The sequence below is a fragment of the Triturus cristatus genome, chromosome 2_1 (assembly GCF_964204655.1).
Source record: "Triturus cristatus chromosome 2_1, aTriCri1.1, whole genome shotgun sequence".
NCBI classification, from domain to species: domain Eukaryota; kingdom Metazoa; phylum Chordata; class Amphibia; order Caudata; family Salamandridae; genus Triturus; species Triturus cristatus.
The window spans coordinates 464,264,860-464,278,115 of record NC_140581.1 but is presented as its reverse complement, the minus strand read 5'-3'; positions in this window follow the sequence as shown (position 1 = coordinate 464,278,115).

The window sequence follows — 13,256 nt, the reverse complement described above, 5'->3', positions numbered from 1 at the left end:
AAAGAACAACTAGAGCACTAACAGCCTTACTTATGACAAAAGTATGGCACACCTGAAGCCATCTTGATTGGAATAAACTGTTAACACTTAAAACATTTAATTTAAAAAGGAACAAAATGATGGGGTTAATTTTGTCATAGAAATTATGGTTAGTGCTGTAGAAAGAAAAATTAGGACATGTTTGAAGTGTGATCTCAAATATCTTCGTGTTATATTTCAACAGGAGCAGCCTGTCAGTTGATGCCTTTGTGTTCTACTGCAGCTTCCCAGAGTGTTCTAAAAAACAACTAGAGCGCTAACAGCCTTACTTATGACAAAAGTATGGCACACCTGAAACCATCTTGATTGGAATAAACTGGTAACACTTAAAACATTTAATTTAAAAAGGAACAAAATGATGGGGTTAATTTTGTCATAGAAATTATGGTTAGTGCTGTAGAAAGAAAAATTAGGACATGTTTCAAGTGTGATCTCAAATGTCTTCCTGTTATATTTCAACAGGAGCAGCCTGTCAGTTGATGCCTTTGTGTTCTATTGCAGCTTCCCAGAGTGTTCTAAAGAACAACTAGAGCGCTAACAGTCTTACTTATGACAAAATTATGGCACACCTGAGCCATCTTGATTGGAATAAACTGGTAACTCTTAAAACATTTAATTTACAAAGGAACAAAATGAGGGGTTCATTTTGTAATAGAAATTATGGTTAGTGCTGTAGAAAGAAAAATTAGGACATGTTTTAAGTGAGATCTCAAATATCTTCCTGTTATATTTCAACAGGAGCAGCCTGTTAGTTGATGCCTTTGTGTTCTACTGCAGTTTCCCAGAGTTTTCTAAAGAACAACTAGAGAGCCAAATTATGGCACACCTGAAGCCATCTTGATTGGAATAGACTGGTAACACTTAAAACATTTAATTTTAAAAGGAAAAAAATGAGGGGGTTCATTTTGCCATAGAAATTATGGTTAGTGCTGCAGAAAGAAAATTTAGGGCATGTTTTAAGTGAGATCTCAAATCCTCTTCTATTTCATTAGAAAATTCTGACATGCAGACTGAAAGAATTCCTTTCAATACCAGCAGTAGATTTCCAGTTAAGTCCCTGGTGAGCAGTAGCTTTACTACAGTGATCTAATGAACAACTAGAGTGCTAACATTCTGAATTTATGGCAAATGTATGACACATCTGAATGCCTTCTTGATGGAATCAAAGTTAAAAAATGAAAGCATTTCCTACTGAGGAGACTGCAGTAAATGAGGAAATTAGGAAACTTCATAACAAATAATTATTTCTCCCAAGATGGCCACTAGAGAAAAAAGAACCCAAATGTAGCACAAATATCACCCAGATGTAGCCCACATATAGCCCAATGACAGAAGTGTGCAAAACATGTTTTATTTTTAGTTTTTCTGAAGTTTTATATAGTGCAGACTGGTCAGGTATTGGGGCGTTACATCTTACTTGGACCCCTATTGCGTATTTTGCATGAAGTACATGAGATTGATCTTGCGAAACATTAAACTTTACGATTCTGTTAACCTGAAGTTGCTCTGAACCGGGCTTTGTAACACCCGTTTTTACCTACTGGTTTGAATTAATTCTCACTGTATTGTATTAGGAAAGAGGATTTACTGTTTTTATGTACACTTTTATGATCTAAGTTTCAAAATCAAATCAAATACAGTTTAATGAAGTCTATGGCAGGACGGAGGCGAGGATTATGCATATCTTTCCTCACTTTATTTGCATAGCAGTTCAAAGAAAATGTAACACAACAATCATTAAACAAAAGACTACACAACCCATGAACCATTAGGGGGGTAGTCTCCAAGGCAACTATAGTCCAATCATATCACAGTCCATTGTATATAATATCGTGACGTCCCTTCCGCTTCCTCTTTCTTCAATGCTCGTCAGTTAAGTGCATTCCTTACATTCTTGGCTTAATCTGACGTTGTTGCTGTTTGTATAGCGGTTTCTTGTGCACGTTATTAGCATTATTGCCTTGGTATTGCTTCATATTCCCTGCGCAGCAGGCTCTTGCCCGAGAGCGTTCTCCCCCTCGCAGTTTCTCCCACTGTGCGCTCTGCACGTGGTGAGATCCTGTCAGGCGCATCTGGTTCGAGCGAGGCAGCTCCATCGAGCTCTTCCCCTGGTCTTTACACGCGTTTGGGAATCCGGTCACTCCTTTAGTGTCCGCTTGATTCCCAACCAACCCTCACCTAATTTTGACACTACTACGTGGTGATTTCCCCACACGGCCACGTAAGTGACCAGCGTCACCTGGTGGTGGTAATTGGTATTGCGCCTCAGTCTATTCTTATAATAGCTTCAGGGCAAGCCCAGCTGTTGGAGCACCGGCGAGGGGGCTGCCTAAAGGATTTTAAGGGAATTTGTTCTGTGCTCACACCCTCTGCTATCATGTCTTCTCCAGAAGACCATTTTTACTCCTCCTACCAGGAACTGGAGGAGGAATGGCCCCCCCCAACTTCGCCATCCAGCAGAGGACCAAGCCCTCTCGCTATTTCTAGGGCGCTGGCTCCTCTTAGGGATCAGGTTGATAAGCTGGCGTAAAGCATGTCTGGAGTGTTCAGTGACCCAGATCTGGTGGTGGTGGGTCCCAGTAGCTCCCAGATGGGGATTAAAAAGGCCGTTAAGCATAGCGCGGGGCACTTGGAAGGATTTAATAAACTTATGGAGACCTTCCTCAAGAAAGCGCGAACGCCTAAACATGCACCCTGCCGGGAGGAGGAGGAGTCTGGAGAAAATTGCGACGCTGTTACCACTATTGTAGACCCCGACGGCGGGTTTCCCTTAGAGGGAGAGGGTGTATCGGAGGACGATTTCTCCTCCGATGAGGATAAGGACTCGGGGCGTCCCTGGCATCCAGAGTCCCACTCCTCTCAGTCCCGAGTTGGGGACGGGGTCCACTCGGACATGTTCGAGCCTACCCAAATTTACCATCCTAGGTCGGCGGAGTGGACCCCTGACACCAAAGTGGCAGAGTATGTGGTGGGGAAAATCCATCAACCCCTTGAAAGGGAGGTCAGGAATAGGATGAGGGGAGAATGCCCCTGGCCCTCACTGAAGGGGAAGGTGGCACACATGCCTGAAATTGATGAGAAACTATGTACCTTTTTCTCCAAGTATGTGAGGGATCCCAAGAAAGGAATTGATAGGTCTTGGACATGGTAGGGCCCTTGACCCGAATTATTCAATTGGCGGAGCGTTCAAAAGAGTCAGGATCCCATTTGTCCACGGATATTGTGGCTTGTTGGGTGCACTCCCCTAAACCCTAAAACACTACCCCCTCCACTACCCAAACACCACTGAACTACCCTAAACCCTGCTGGTGGTAGTGTTTTAGGCTTTAGGGTAGTGCAGTTATGTTTGGGTAGTGTAGGGTGTCGTGCTCGCGGTTTTTTCTGTGCCACCGAGGCAAACAGGTGGACAGAGACATTTTCACATGTATACATAGTATAATAAATATATATATATTCACTGAAAAAACCATAGGTTTCAGGGGCGTTATAGTTAGTTGGACATTTCACTCATACAACACCTGTGAAATTCCCCCGTTATAGTTAGTTCAGCTAACTATAACTCGCGCCCCTGCAATGCACTGCTGATGACGCCACATATTACATCACTCATGACATGGTCAGTAACATCACTGATGACATCACTGAAATCTCAAATGACATCACTGATGACATCACTGATGACATCATCCACTGACTTTGTGTTTCTGTAAAGTTTAAATATGTTTAATATATATGGGGAAAGGCATATTGAAGAATGAGTGGGTGTATAAGTGTCTGGTTGATTTAGTAGGTGTGTGAGTGACTCTATAAGTGAGTGATTAAACATATATTACTGAATGCATGGGTTAGTGACTAAACTGTGTGAATGTCTGTATCCGTCTGTCTGTTGGTGTGTAAGCAGCTGCATGGGTTTAGGAATAGCTACATGAGTGTTTATATGGGTTATTGTTTTTGTCTGAGTATATGTATGGGTGCCTGATTGTTTGTGTGGGTGGGGTGTGTGTGACTCTGTGCACAGATGTGTGAGTGGGTGATTCACAGGGTGCATGGTTTCAAGAGTGCATCTGTGATGGACTGTATGGGTGGGTGAATGTGTGTATGGGTGTGTTAGTGAGTGAATGTATATCTCAGTGGTACATGTGTGAGTAACTACATATGTGAAACACAGTTTATATGTGTGTTGGAGTACATAAATGGCTATAAGTGAGAGAGTGTGATTGTGAGATTGGCTGTATGGATGGGTGTGTACTTGTATCAGTGATTGTATAAGAGCGTACGAATGTGCTAGTATTTGTATGAGTAAGTGATCTGGTGTGTGTATAACTGTGTAGGTGAATAAATACGAATGTGATTAATTATTTGCATAACTGACTAGGTGTGTGAGTACCTTTATGGATGAGTGGTGGTGTGTGAGTGTCTATATAGGTGTGTGAGTGCATATGATAGTCCTGTACTGAGTGACTGTAAGTATCAGTGACTGTACGGGTGAGTGAGTGGATGTGTGTGTAGACCTAAGAATCAGTGAGTGGGTATGTAGTTATTGGTGTTGGAGTGTCTATGGTTTTGAGAATAGCAGTCTGTAATTTAGAGTGGGTGTATCAAAGGTTATGTTAGGGTGTGAGAAGATGCATTAAATGATCACATGGATGATGTCATCAGTGATATAATTTGAGATGTCATCAGTGATGTCATCAGTGATGTCACTGACCATGTCATGAGTGATGTACTATGTGACATCATCAGCAGTGCATTGCGGGGGCGCGAGTTATAGTTAGCTGAACTAACTATAACGGGGGAATTTCACAGGTTTTGTACAAGTGAAATGTCCAACTAACTATAACTCCCCTGAAACCTATGTTTTTTTCAATGAATTTCTAAGGTTTTTAAAATGCTAATTTCTAACTATAACATTCCTGAAACCTATAGTTTTTTCAGTGAACATATATATATCAGGGACGTTATAGTTAGTTGCACATTTCACTCGTACAAAACCATAGAAATTCGGCTGTTATAGTTACTTGAGCTAACTATAACTCACGCCTTCGCAATGCACTGCTGATGATGTCACATATTACATCATTCATGACATGGTCAATGACATCACTGCTGGCATCTCAAATGACATCACTGATGACATCACTGATAACATCATCCAGTGACTGTGTGTTTCTGTAAAGTTTAAATATGTTTTATAAATATATTGGCCAAGGTATATTGAAGAATGAGTGGGTGTATAAGTGTGTGGATGGAGGATTTAGTAGCTGCGTGACTGACTGTATAAGTGAGTGATTAAATGTGTCTTACTGAATTCATGGGTTAGTGACTAAACTGTGTGAATGTCTGTATCAGTCTGTCTATTGCTGTGTAAGCTGCTGCGTTGGTTGATGAGTAGCTACATGAGTGTCTATATGGGTTATTGATTGGTTTTCTGAGTATTTGTATGGGTGCCTGAGTGTGTGTGTGGATGGGTGGGAGGTGTGTGACTTTGTGCATAGATGTGTGAGTTCTTTATACACTGGGTGTATGGGTTCAAGACTGTATGAAACAGCTGTATGGGTGTGTGAGTGTGTGTATGGGTGTGTTGGTGAGTGAATGGATATCTCAGTGCTACATATCCAAGTAAATACATATGTAAAACGCAGTGCATGAGAGAGTTGGAGTATATAAATGACTATACGTGAGAGTGAGTGATTGTAACAGTGCTGTATGGATGAGTGTGTACTTGTATCAGTGATTGTATGAGAGTAAGTATATGTTAGTATCACTATGAATAAGTGAGGTTGTGTGTGTATAACTGTCTAGCTGAGTAAATAGAAGTGTGATTGATTCTTTGCATGACTGAATAGATGTGTGAGTAACTCTGGCTGAGTAGCGGTGTGTGAGTGTTTGTATAGGTGTATGAGTACCTATAATAATGTTGTATTGATGAGTCAGTGCAAGTATGAGTGACTGTATGGGTGAAGGAGTGGATGTGTGTGTAGACCTAAGAATCAGTGCATGCATACGTAGTAACTGGTATTGGTGTCTCTATTGTTTCGTAAATTGTAGTCTGTATTTTAGAGTGGGTGTATCAAAGGTTTTATTAAGGTATGAGGAGGTGCATTAGATTTTCATGTTGATGATGTCATCAGTGATGTCATTTGAGTTTTCATCAGTGATGTCACTGACCATGTCATGAATGATGTAATATGTGATGTCATCAGTAGTGCATTGCGGGGACGTGAGTTATAGTTAGCTCAACTAACTATAATGGCCGAATTTCTATGGTTTTGTATGACTGAAATGTGCAACTAACTATAACGTCCCTGAAACCTATGGCTTTTTCAGTGAAATGCTAAGGTTTTTTAAATGCCAATTTGTAACTATAACGTCCCTGAAACCTATGTTTTTTTTAAGTGAATTTCAAAGGTTTTTTAAATGCTAATTGCGAATTATAATGTTCATTAAACCTATGGTTTTTTCAGTGATTTTAAATTATCATTCCATTCTCAACCTGGTGAAAGCAGCCAATATCGCCAGTTTTCCAGCAATAGCTTCCGCAAAAAGAAATCACCACAAATGAGAGCAACAACTAACGCTAATAATAATAATAAAACAGGCGAAAAGCTGCATTAGCAGTAGGAATGTAACATCTGCCTTTTACTGGTGTAAAGTAGGACGTCTACCTACAGTGTGAAACGGAGCTCAGCCCAGAATCACATCTGAAGACCAACTCATGTCATAGAGCTATTGATCATGCACTTCCCACACCCAAAAAGGCCACAAAACCCACTGCCACTAACCTCAGGACCTCCCCCCGGACCACCCCCCTACTACCACCGAGGCATTGCACAACAGGACAGCAGACCTTCCAAAAACGGCATGGCCCCTGAGCCACACAATAGCTGAATGTTGTGAGATGTGGCAACCAAACATGTGTGAAGGATGCAAGTCACCCACCAACAATAATGCACTCAATACCAAGTATAGCGGTGATGTGCTAGACAGACCTCACTATGCATAGCACAAACCTCTCCATGTGTACATATACTGCTGGTGCTTGTAGTGCTGTGGACAGTAGACGCAACCATGTTACCTCAGGCAGTGGGGAAGATCTCGGTCATGTACCTGTGTCGTCATCCCCTGTAAGCGGAAGCGCATTGGGCTGGTCCAACGTGCGCCACTCCAGCGTAGAAGTGTGAATAAATAGGCCAGGGCTCTGGGCGTGGTTCACTTGTGTGAAGGCCAACGCGTCTGACTGGGCAGAAGCCCTCACCCTGCCACGAGGCCTCCGCCATGACCGCCGGGCACCTTTACACAGGCCCTCTGTGAACCCGGCAGCACAGCACCACAGACTTATGTCTGTACAGACTACTGCCTTTGATCTATACTGCGGACAGCAGGGCTCACAATTCAGATCAAGTCGCGATTGCAGATGACCAGTCCAGTGCGCAAGACACATTGCTCCCAGTGCAGCTCCCCCGACCATGCATCATCGCAGAGTGTGCACACGCTGAGCGCCAAAGGTACCACTAACTCAGTGCACCAGAAGTCAACGCCACACGGCCTTATTAAGGCAGAATTCATTAGATAAAAAAACATTGCTCCCATTGCGGCCTGCTCGGACCACGCATCATCACAGGGTGCGCACACGCTGAGTGCTTCAGGTGCCACTAACTCAGTGCACCACAAGTCACCACCACGTGCCTTACTGAGGCAGAATTCATTAGACGAAAGACATTGCTACCAGTGCGGCCCGCCCGGACCATGCATCATCGCAGGGTGCACACACACTGAGTGCTTCAGGTGCCACTAACTCACTGCACCACAAGTCATCACCACGTGGCCTTACTGAGACAGAATTCATTAGACAAAAGACATTGCTACCAGTGCGGCCCGCCCGGCCCACGCATCATTGCAGGGTGCGCACACGCTGGTTGCTTCAGGTGCCACTAACTCAGTGCACCAGTTATCATCGCTGGCTGCACACACTCTAAATTGCCAATAACTATGCAGCTCAACTCAACGCCACATGGCTGTGGGCCCTTGCAGACCGCTGCTTCTGGCCTACACTGCGGTCAGCACGGCTCACAATTAAAATTGAGTCTTGATTCATTAATTACAGAGTCCAGTAGGCAACTAACTACAACGTCCCTTAAACCTACACAATATCCTTTTAGTATCCTTGCTTCAAGAACTTTTTTGATATCAATTATAGTTTTAGTGCAATGACCAAATTCTTCTTGCAAGTCCAAAGGAACACTGAATGGCAGTCTACACTGCGGCCAGCAGAGCTCACAGTTCGAATTCAGTCTTGATGAATTCATTTCGGAGTCCCGTAGGCAACTAACTATAACGTCCCCGAAACCTTCAAATTTTGACAATGTATTCCATACATATTTCATCTTTTGTTACATACACTGCGGTCAGCAGAGCTCACAATTTACATTGAGACATGATTTATTAATTGCAGACAGAATTGTACTCTATATCCTCGAATTTTGTCAAGAGTAAGTGACAAAAAGCATTCTTCGATGTCTGTGCTGACTACTGCCTTCCATCTACATTGCGGACTGCAGGTCTCACAATTCACATTGAGTCGCAATTGCAGATGACGCAGTCCAGTAGGCAAAAGACATTGCTCCCAGTGCGGCCCGCCCGGACCACGCATCATCGCTGGCTGCACACACGCTGAATGCTTCTAATGCCCCTATCTCAGTGCAGCACAACTCATGGACCCTTTATGATACAATATTTTGAGTATAATTTCACATCTGGTGCCCCTACCTCAGTGTACCACAAGTCATGGACCCTTTACGATAGATTCTTTTGTGTATTATTTCACATCTGGTGCCCCTTCATTAGTGCAGCACAAATCATTGACCATTTATGATTGAATCTCTGTGTCTGATCCAATGATTACTGTTGTACTTGTTGCCAGCACCAACCATTCCCGGAGGGCTGGCTTACACTCACCCCACATGTATCCAGCACAGAAGTCACTGGACATGTGACCCTGGTAATAAAAAGAAGTCGAGTGCACGTGCCCGTACCCAAATCCACTATCTATCCGTGTCTATTTGTTCATAATGTATGCAACATGCTGCCCTTGGGCCCTACCACATTGTGCTCTGGACAGCGTATGCAACCAACTTACCTTTGACAGTGGGAGAAAACTTTGGTTATGTAACTTTGTCTCGGTCATTGTACAAGTACGTACGTAGAGACTGGATGATTAGAGTACTGCAAGGAGAGTGTTTGGTGAATTTATAAGTGCGAGTGAATGCATAAGTACATATGTTGGCGCAGCCTGACTCCGACAACAAGCTTGTCTCTAATTGGCTGCCCTCCATGTCCCAAAAACTGAAATTTGGACTTTGCATGGCCCTGTATTGCTACAGCTGCAATACTCCACTGAATGTGCAATAAACATTCATATCTGCGCAGATGTATCATGTCCACCATCTTTCTTGTGTGGAACTATCAATGTAGGGTCAGTGATTCCCCGTACTTTCCATGTTGGCCATGTTGTGGGACTTAGCTCACAGAGTGACACATTGACGCTTGTGACCCGGGTGACGGCAGCACTACACCAAGAACACCCGCATGGCCCAGTGTTGCCAGATTTTTTAAGCTTTCTCTAGCCCAAAGCCAACCAAAAAGTAGCTCAAAGCAGCTACTTTAAGGAAGGAGGGGCAGGGACATCGTCAAGCAGGCGGTGAATGCATTGGAATTGATGTAGCAGCAGGCGGCCAAGTAAATATTTGTCTAATAAAGCGTTTTAACATACTAGTTTGCTGGAGCGCTCTATGTATATATTTACAATCTGGCAACTAGCACAAACCAACATTTTACCACACAACCGGGAAAAATGTAGCCCAATTGTGCGTGATCTAGCCCAATCTGGCAACAGTGCCGCATCAGTTGATTCCTCACACAGCTCACGATGGAGCCACGCCCATAGCTCCGGAGCCATTCTTCACAGCCTCACGCAGGACTGGCATACGCCAGGCAAGCCCACTCTGCTTACCCTAACAGGGAAGGACAACAACGGTACATGGCCCAGATTTTCATTGTAGTGATCTGCTGGTCACAGATCTAGTTGTCAGTATGCCACAGCCACTCCTTCACGGCTGGTATACACCCACACCACACCCATCCAGCACAGGCGTCAAAGGACACGTAACCCTACCAATATAAAAGACCGGGCTCACGTGCTCTACGCCAATTTAGAGTTGCTCCCACCGCATGCACTGTGATGGCCCATCCTGGTGGTCCAGACACCTCATGTAGGCCTGAGCTATCGAGCAAGGGGGCCTACCGCCATGTGTTTGGCCTCACTGGTCACTGAGTTAGTGGTACCACAAGGACTGAGCGGGTGTGCAACCTGCGATGATGATAGGTGCACTAGTATGTCCTCTGCCATGGAAAAATAAAGACGCAGCACCAAATGTAAGACTTGTAGGCTTGCGGAGCACGGCTGTATGATGTGCAGGGTGCCCTGTCTGCAAAAAGGTGAGCAGTGAGGCCTGGCTGAGTTGCGGTAAGCAAATACGTCTGGGTGGTGGGAGTGGATGGGGTGCAGCAGCCTGGGTGCGCAGCGGCAGCGGCAGCACAGCGATTTAGGCGTACGCAGTCGTATATACTCTGCCATTACTAATTCTGTACTATGTTTCAGATGTGGGAGCTTGAGGGCTCCACTAGGTCCCAGCACATGGTTGGAGACACAGCGGTGGCGTAAAGGTGAGCTGGGAGGGTTTTGTCCACAGTATGGGCACTCACTGTCCCTCTTCATCTCTTCCTTTCTCTCCTTCACACTCTTTCTCTCTCTCTTCCTCCAACACTGTTTCTCTCTTCCTCTCTCTCTTCCTCTTTCTCACACTCTTTCTCTCTCTCTCTTCTTCTCTCTCACTGTTTCTCTCTCTCTTCATTTCTCTCACTCGTTCTCTCTGTCTTCCTCTCACTCTTTCTTTTTCTCTCTCTCTTCCTCTCACTCTCACTGTTTCTCTCTTTCTCTCTGTATTCCTCTCACTCTTTCTTTCTTTTTCTCTGTCTTCCTCTCACTCTTTCTTTCTCTCTCTATCTCTCTTTCTCTCTCCTTTGATGGATGCATGATGCACAATCTCATCTTGTTTTTTGTCTAGCAGGCCTGCGATGATGTGTGGCCATCCTGCAATCAACACTCAACCTGAATTGTAAGCTCCGCTGCGCCGCGTGTACACAATGGGTGAGAAGGTTTCTTCAGCACTTGGTGGACCCTCTTCGACACACGCCGGTGGCGGAAGGTGAGCAGAGAGGCTTGTTTGCGCAGCGGCGGGCAGTCACCTCCGGGCAGCGGGAGTGGATGGGTGCAGCAGCCTGGGTGCGCAGCGACAGGCAGTCACCTCCGGCAGTGGGAGTGCATGGGGTGCAGCAGCCTGGGTGTGCAGCAGCTCTCATACACCTCTGGGCAGTGGGCGTGGATGGGGTGCAGCAGCATGGGTGCGCAGCGGCGGGCAAACACCTATGGACAATGGGAGTGGATGGGGTTCAGCAGCCTGGGTGTACAGCAGCAGGTAGACACCTCTGGGCAGTGGAAGTGGCGTGTGCCTGTATACACAAAGGCAGAACAGGGATTTAGGCGTGCGCAGTTGTATGTACTCATCCATTACTGATTCCATACTATGTTTCAGATGACTAAGCTTGAGGGCTGCCCTATATCCCGGCACGTGGTTGGAGACACACCGGTGGCAGAAAGGTGAGCTGTGAGGATTCTCTCCACAGTGTCAACACTCACTCTCCCTCTCCATTTTTTCCTTTCTGTCACATTCTTTCTCTCTCTCTCACTCTCTATCTCTTCCTTTCTCTCTCTCTCTCTCACTCTTTCTCTCTTTCTCTGTCTCTTCCTCTCTCTCTCATTCTTTCTTTCTCTCTTCCTCTCACTCTTTCTCTCTCTCTTCCTCTCTCTCACTCCTTTTCTCGCTCTCTTCCTCTCTCTCACTGTTCCTCTCTCTCTTCGTCTCTCTCACTCTTTCTCTCTGTCTTCCTCTCACTCTTTCTTCCCTTTTCTCTCTCTCTTCCTTTCACTCCCACTGTTTCTCTCTTTCTCTCTGTCTTCCTCTCACTCGTTCTCTCTCTCTCTTCTTCTCTCTCACACTGTTTCTCTCTCTCTTCCTCTATTGCACTATTTCTCTCTTCCTTGTATCTCTCTCTCTTTCTCTGTATTCCTCTCTCTCACTCTTTCTCTCTCTCTCTCTTCCTCACTTTCTCTCTCTCTCTCTTCCTTTCTCTCACTCTTTCTCTCTCTCTTCCTCTCACTCTTTCTCTCTCTCTTCCTCTCTCTCACTCCTTTTCTCGCTCTCTTCCTCTCGCTCACTGTTCCTCTCTCTCTTCGTCTCTCTCACTCTTTCTCTCTGTCTTCCTCTCACTCGTTCTTCCCTTTTCTCTCTCTCTTCCTCTCACTCCCACTGTTTCTCTCTTTCTCTCTGTCTTCCTCTCACTCTTTTTTCTTTTTCTCTCTGTCTTCCCCTCACTCTTTCTTTCTCTCTCTCTCTCTTTCTCTCTCCTTTAATGGACGCATGACGCACAATCTTATCGTGCTTTTTATCTAACAGGCTGTGATACACGAATCGACGTCCCCCCCAACACCACCACAGCTGAACGCGTGTAGAACCTGCGATGATGAGTGGCCATCCTGAAATGATTGAGAAAGTTGCTTCGGCACGTGCTGCACCCTCTTGCACACACGCCGGTGGTGGAAGGTGAGCAGAGAGGCTTCTTTCCCCAACAGCGGGCAGTCACTTCTGGGCAGTGGGAGAGGATAGTGTGCAGCAGCCTGGGCGCACAAGAGCGCACAGACACCTCCGAGCAGTGGGAGTGGATGGGCTGCAGCAGCCTGAGTGTGCATTGCCGAAACAGAGAATTAGGCATGTGCAGTTGTATGTACTCTGCAATTACTAATTATATACTATCTTTCAGATGACTAAACTTGAGGGTGCACTATGTCCCGGCACATGGTTGGAGACACACTAGTGGCACAAAGGTGAGTGGCGAAGATTTTCACCAGTGTCAACACTCCCTCTCCCTCTCCATCTCTTCCTTTCTCTCTCTCACACTTTCTCTCTTTCTCTGTCTCTTCCTCTCTCTCGTTCTTTCTTTCTCTCTCTTCCTCTCTCTCACTCTTTCTCTCTCTCTCTTCCTATCTCTCACTCCTTCTCTCTCACACTGTTTCTCTCTCTCTTTTCCTTGTATCTTCCTCT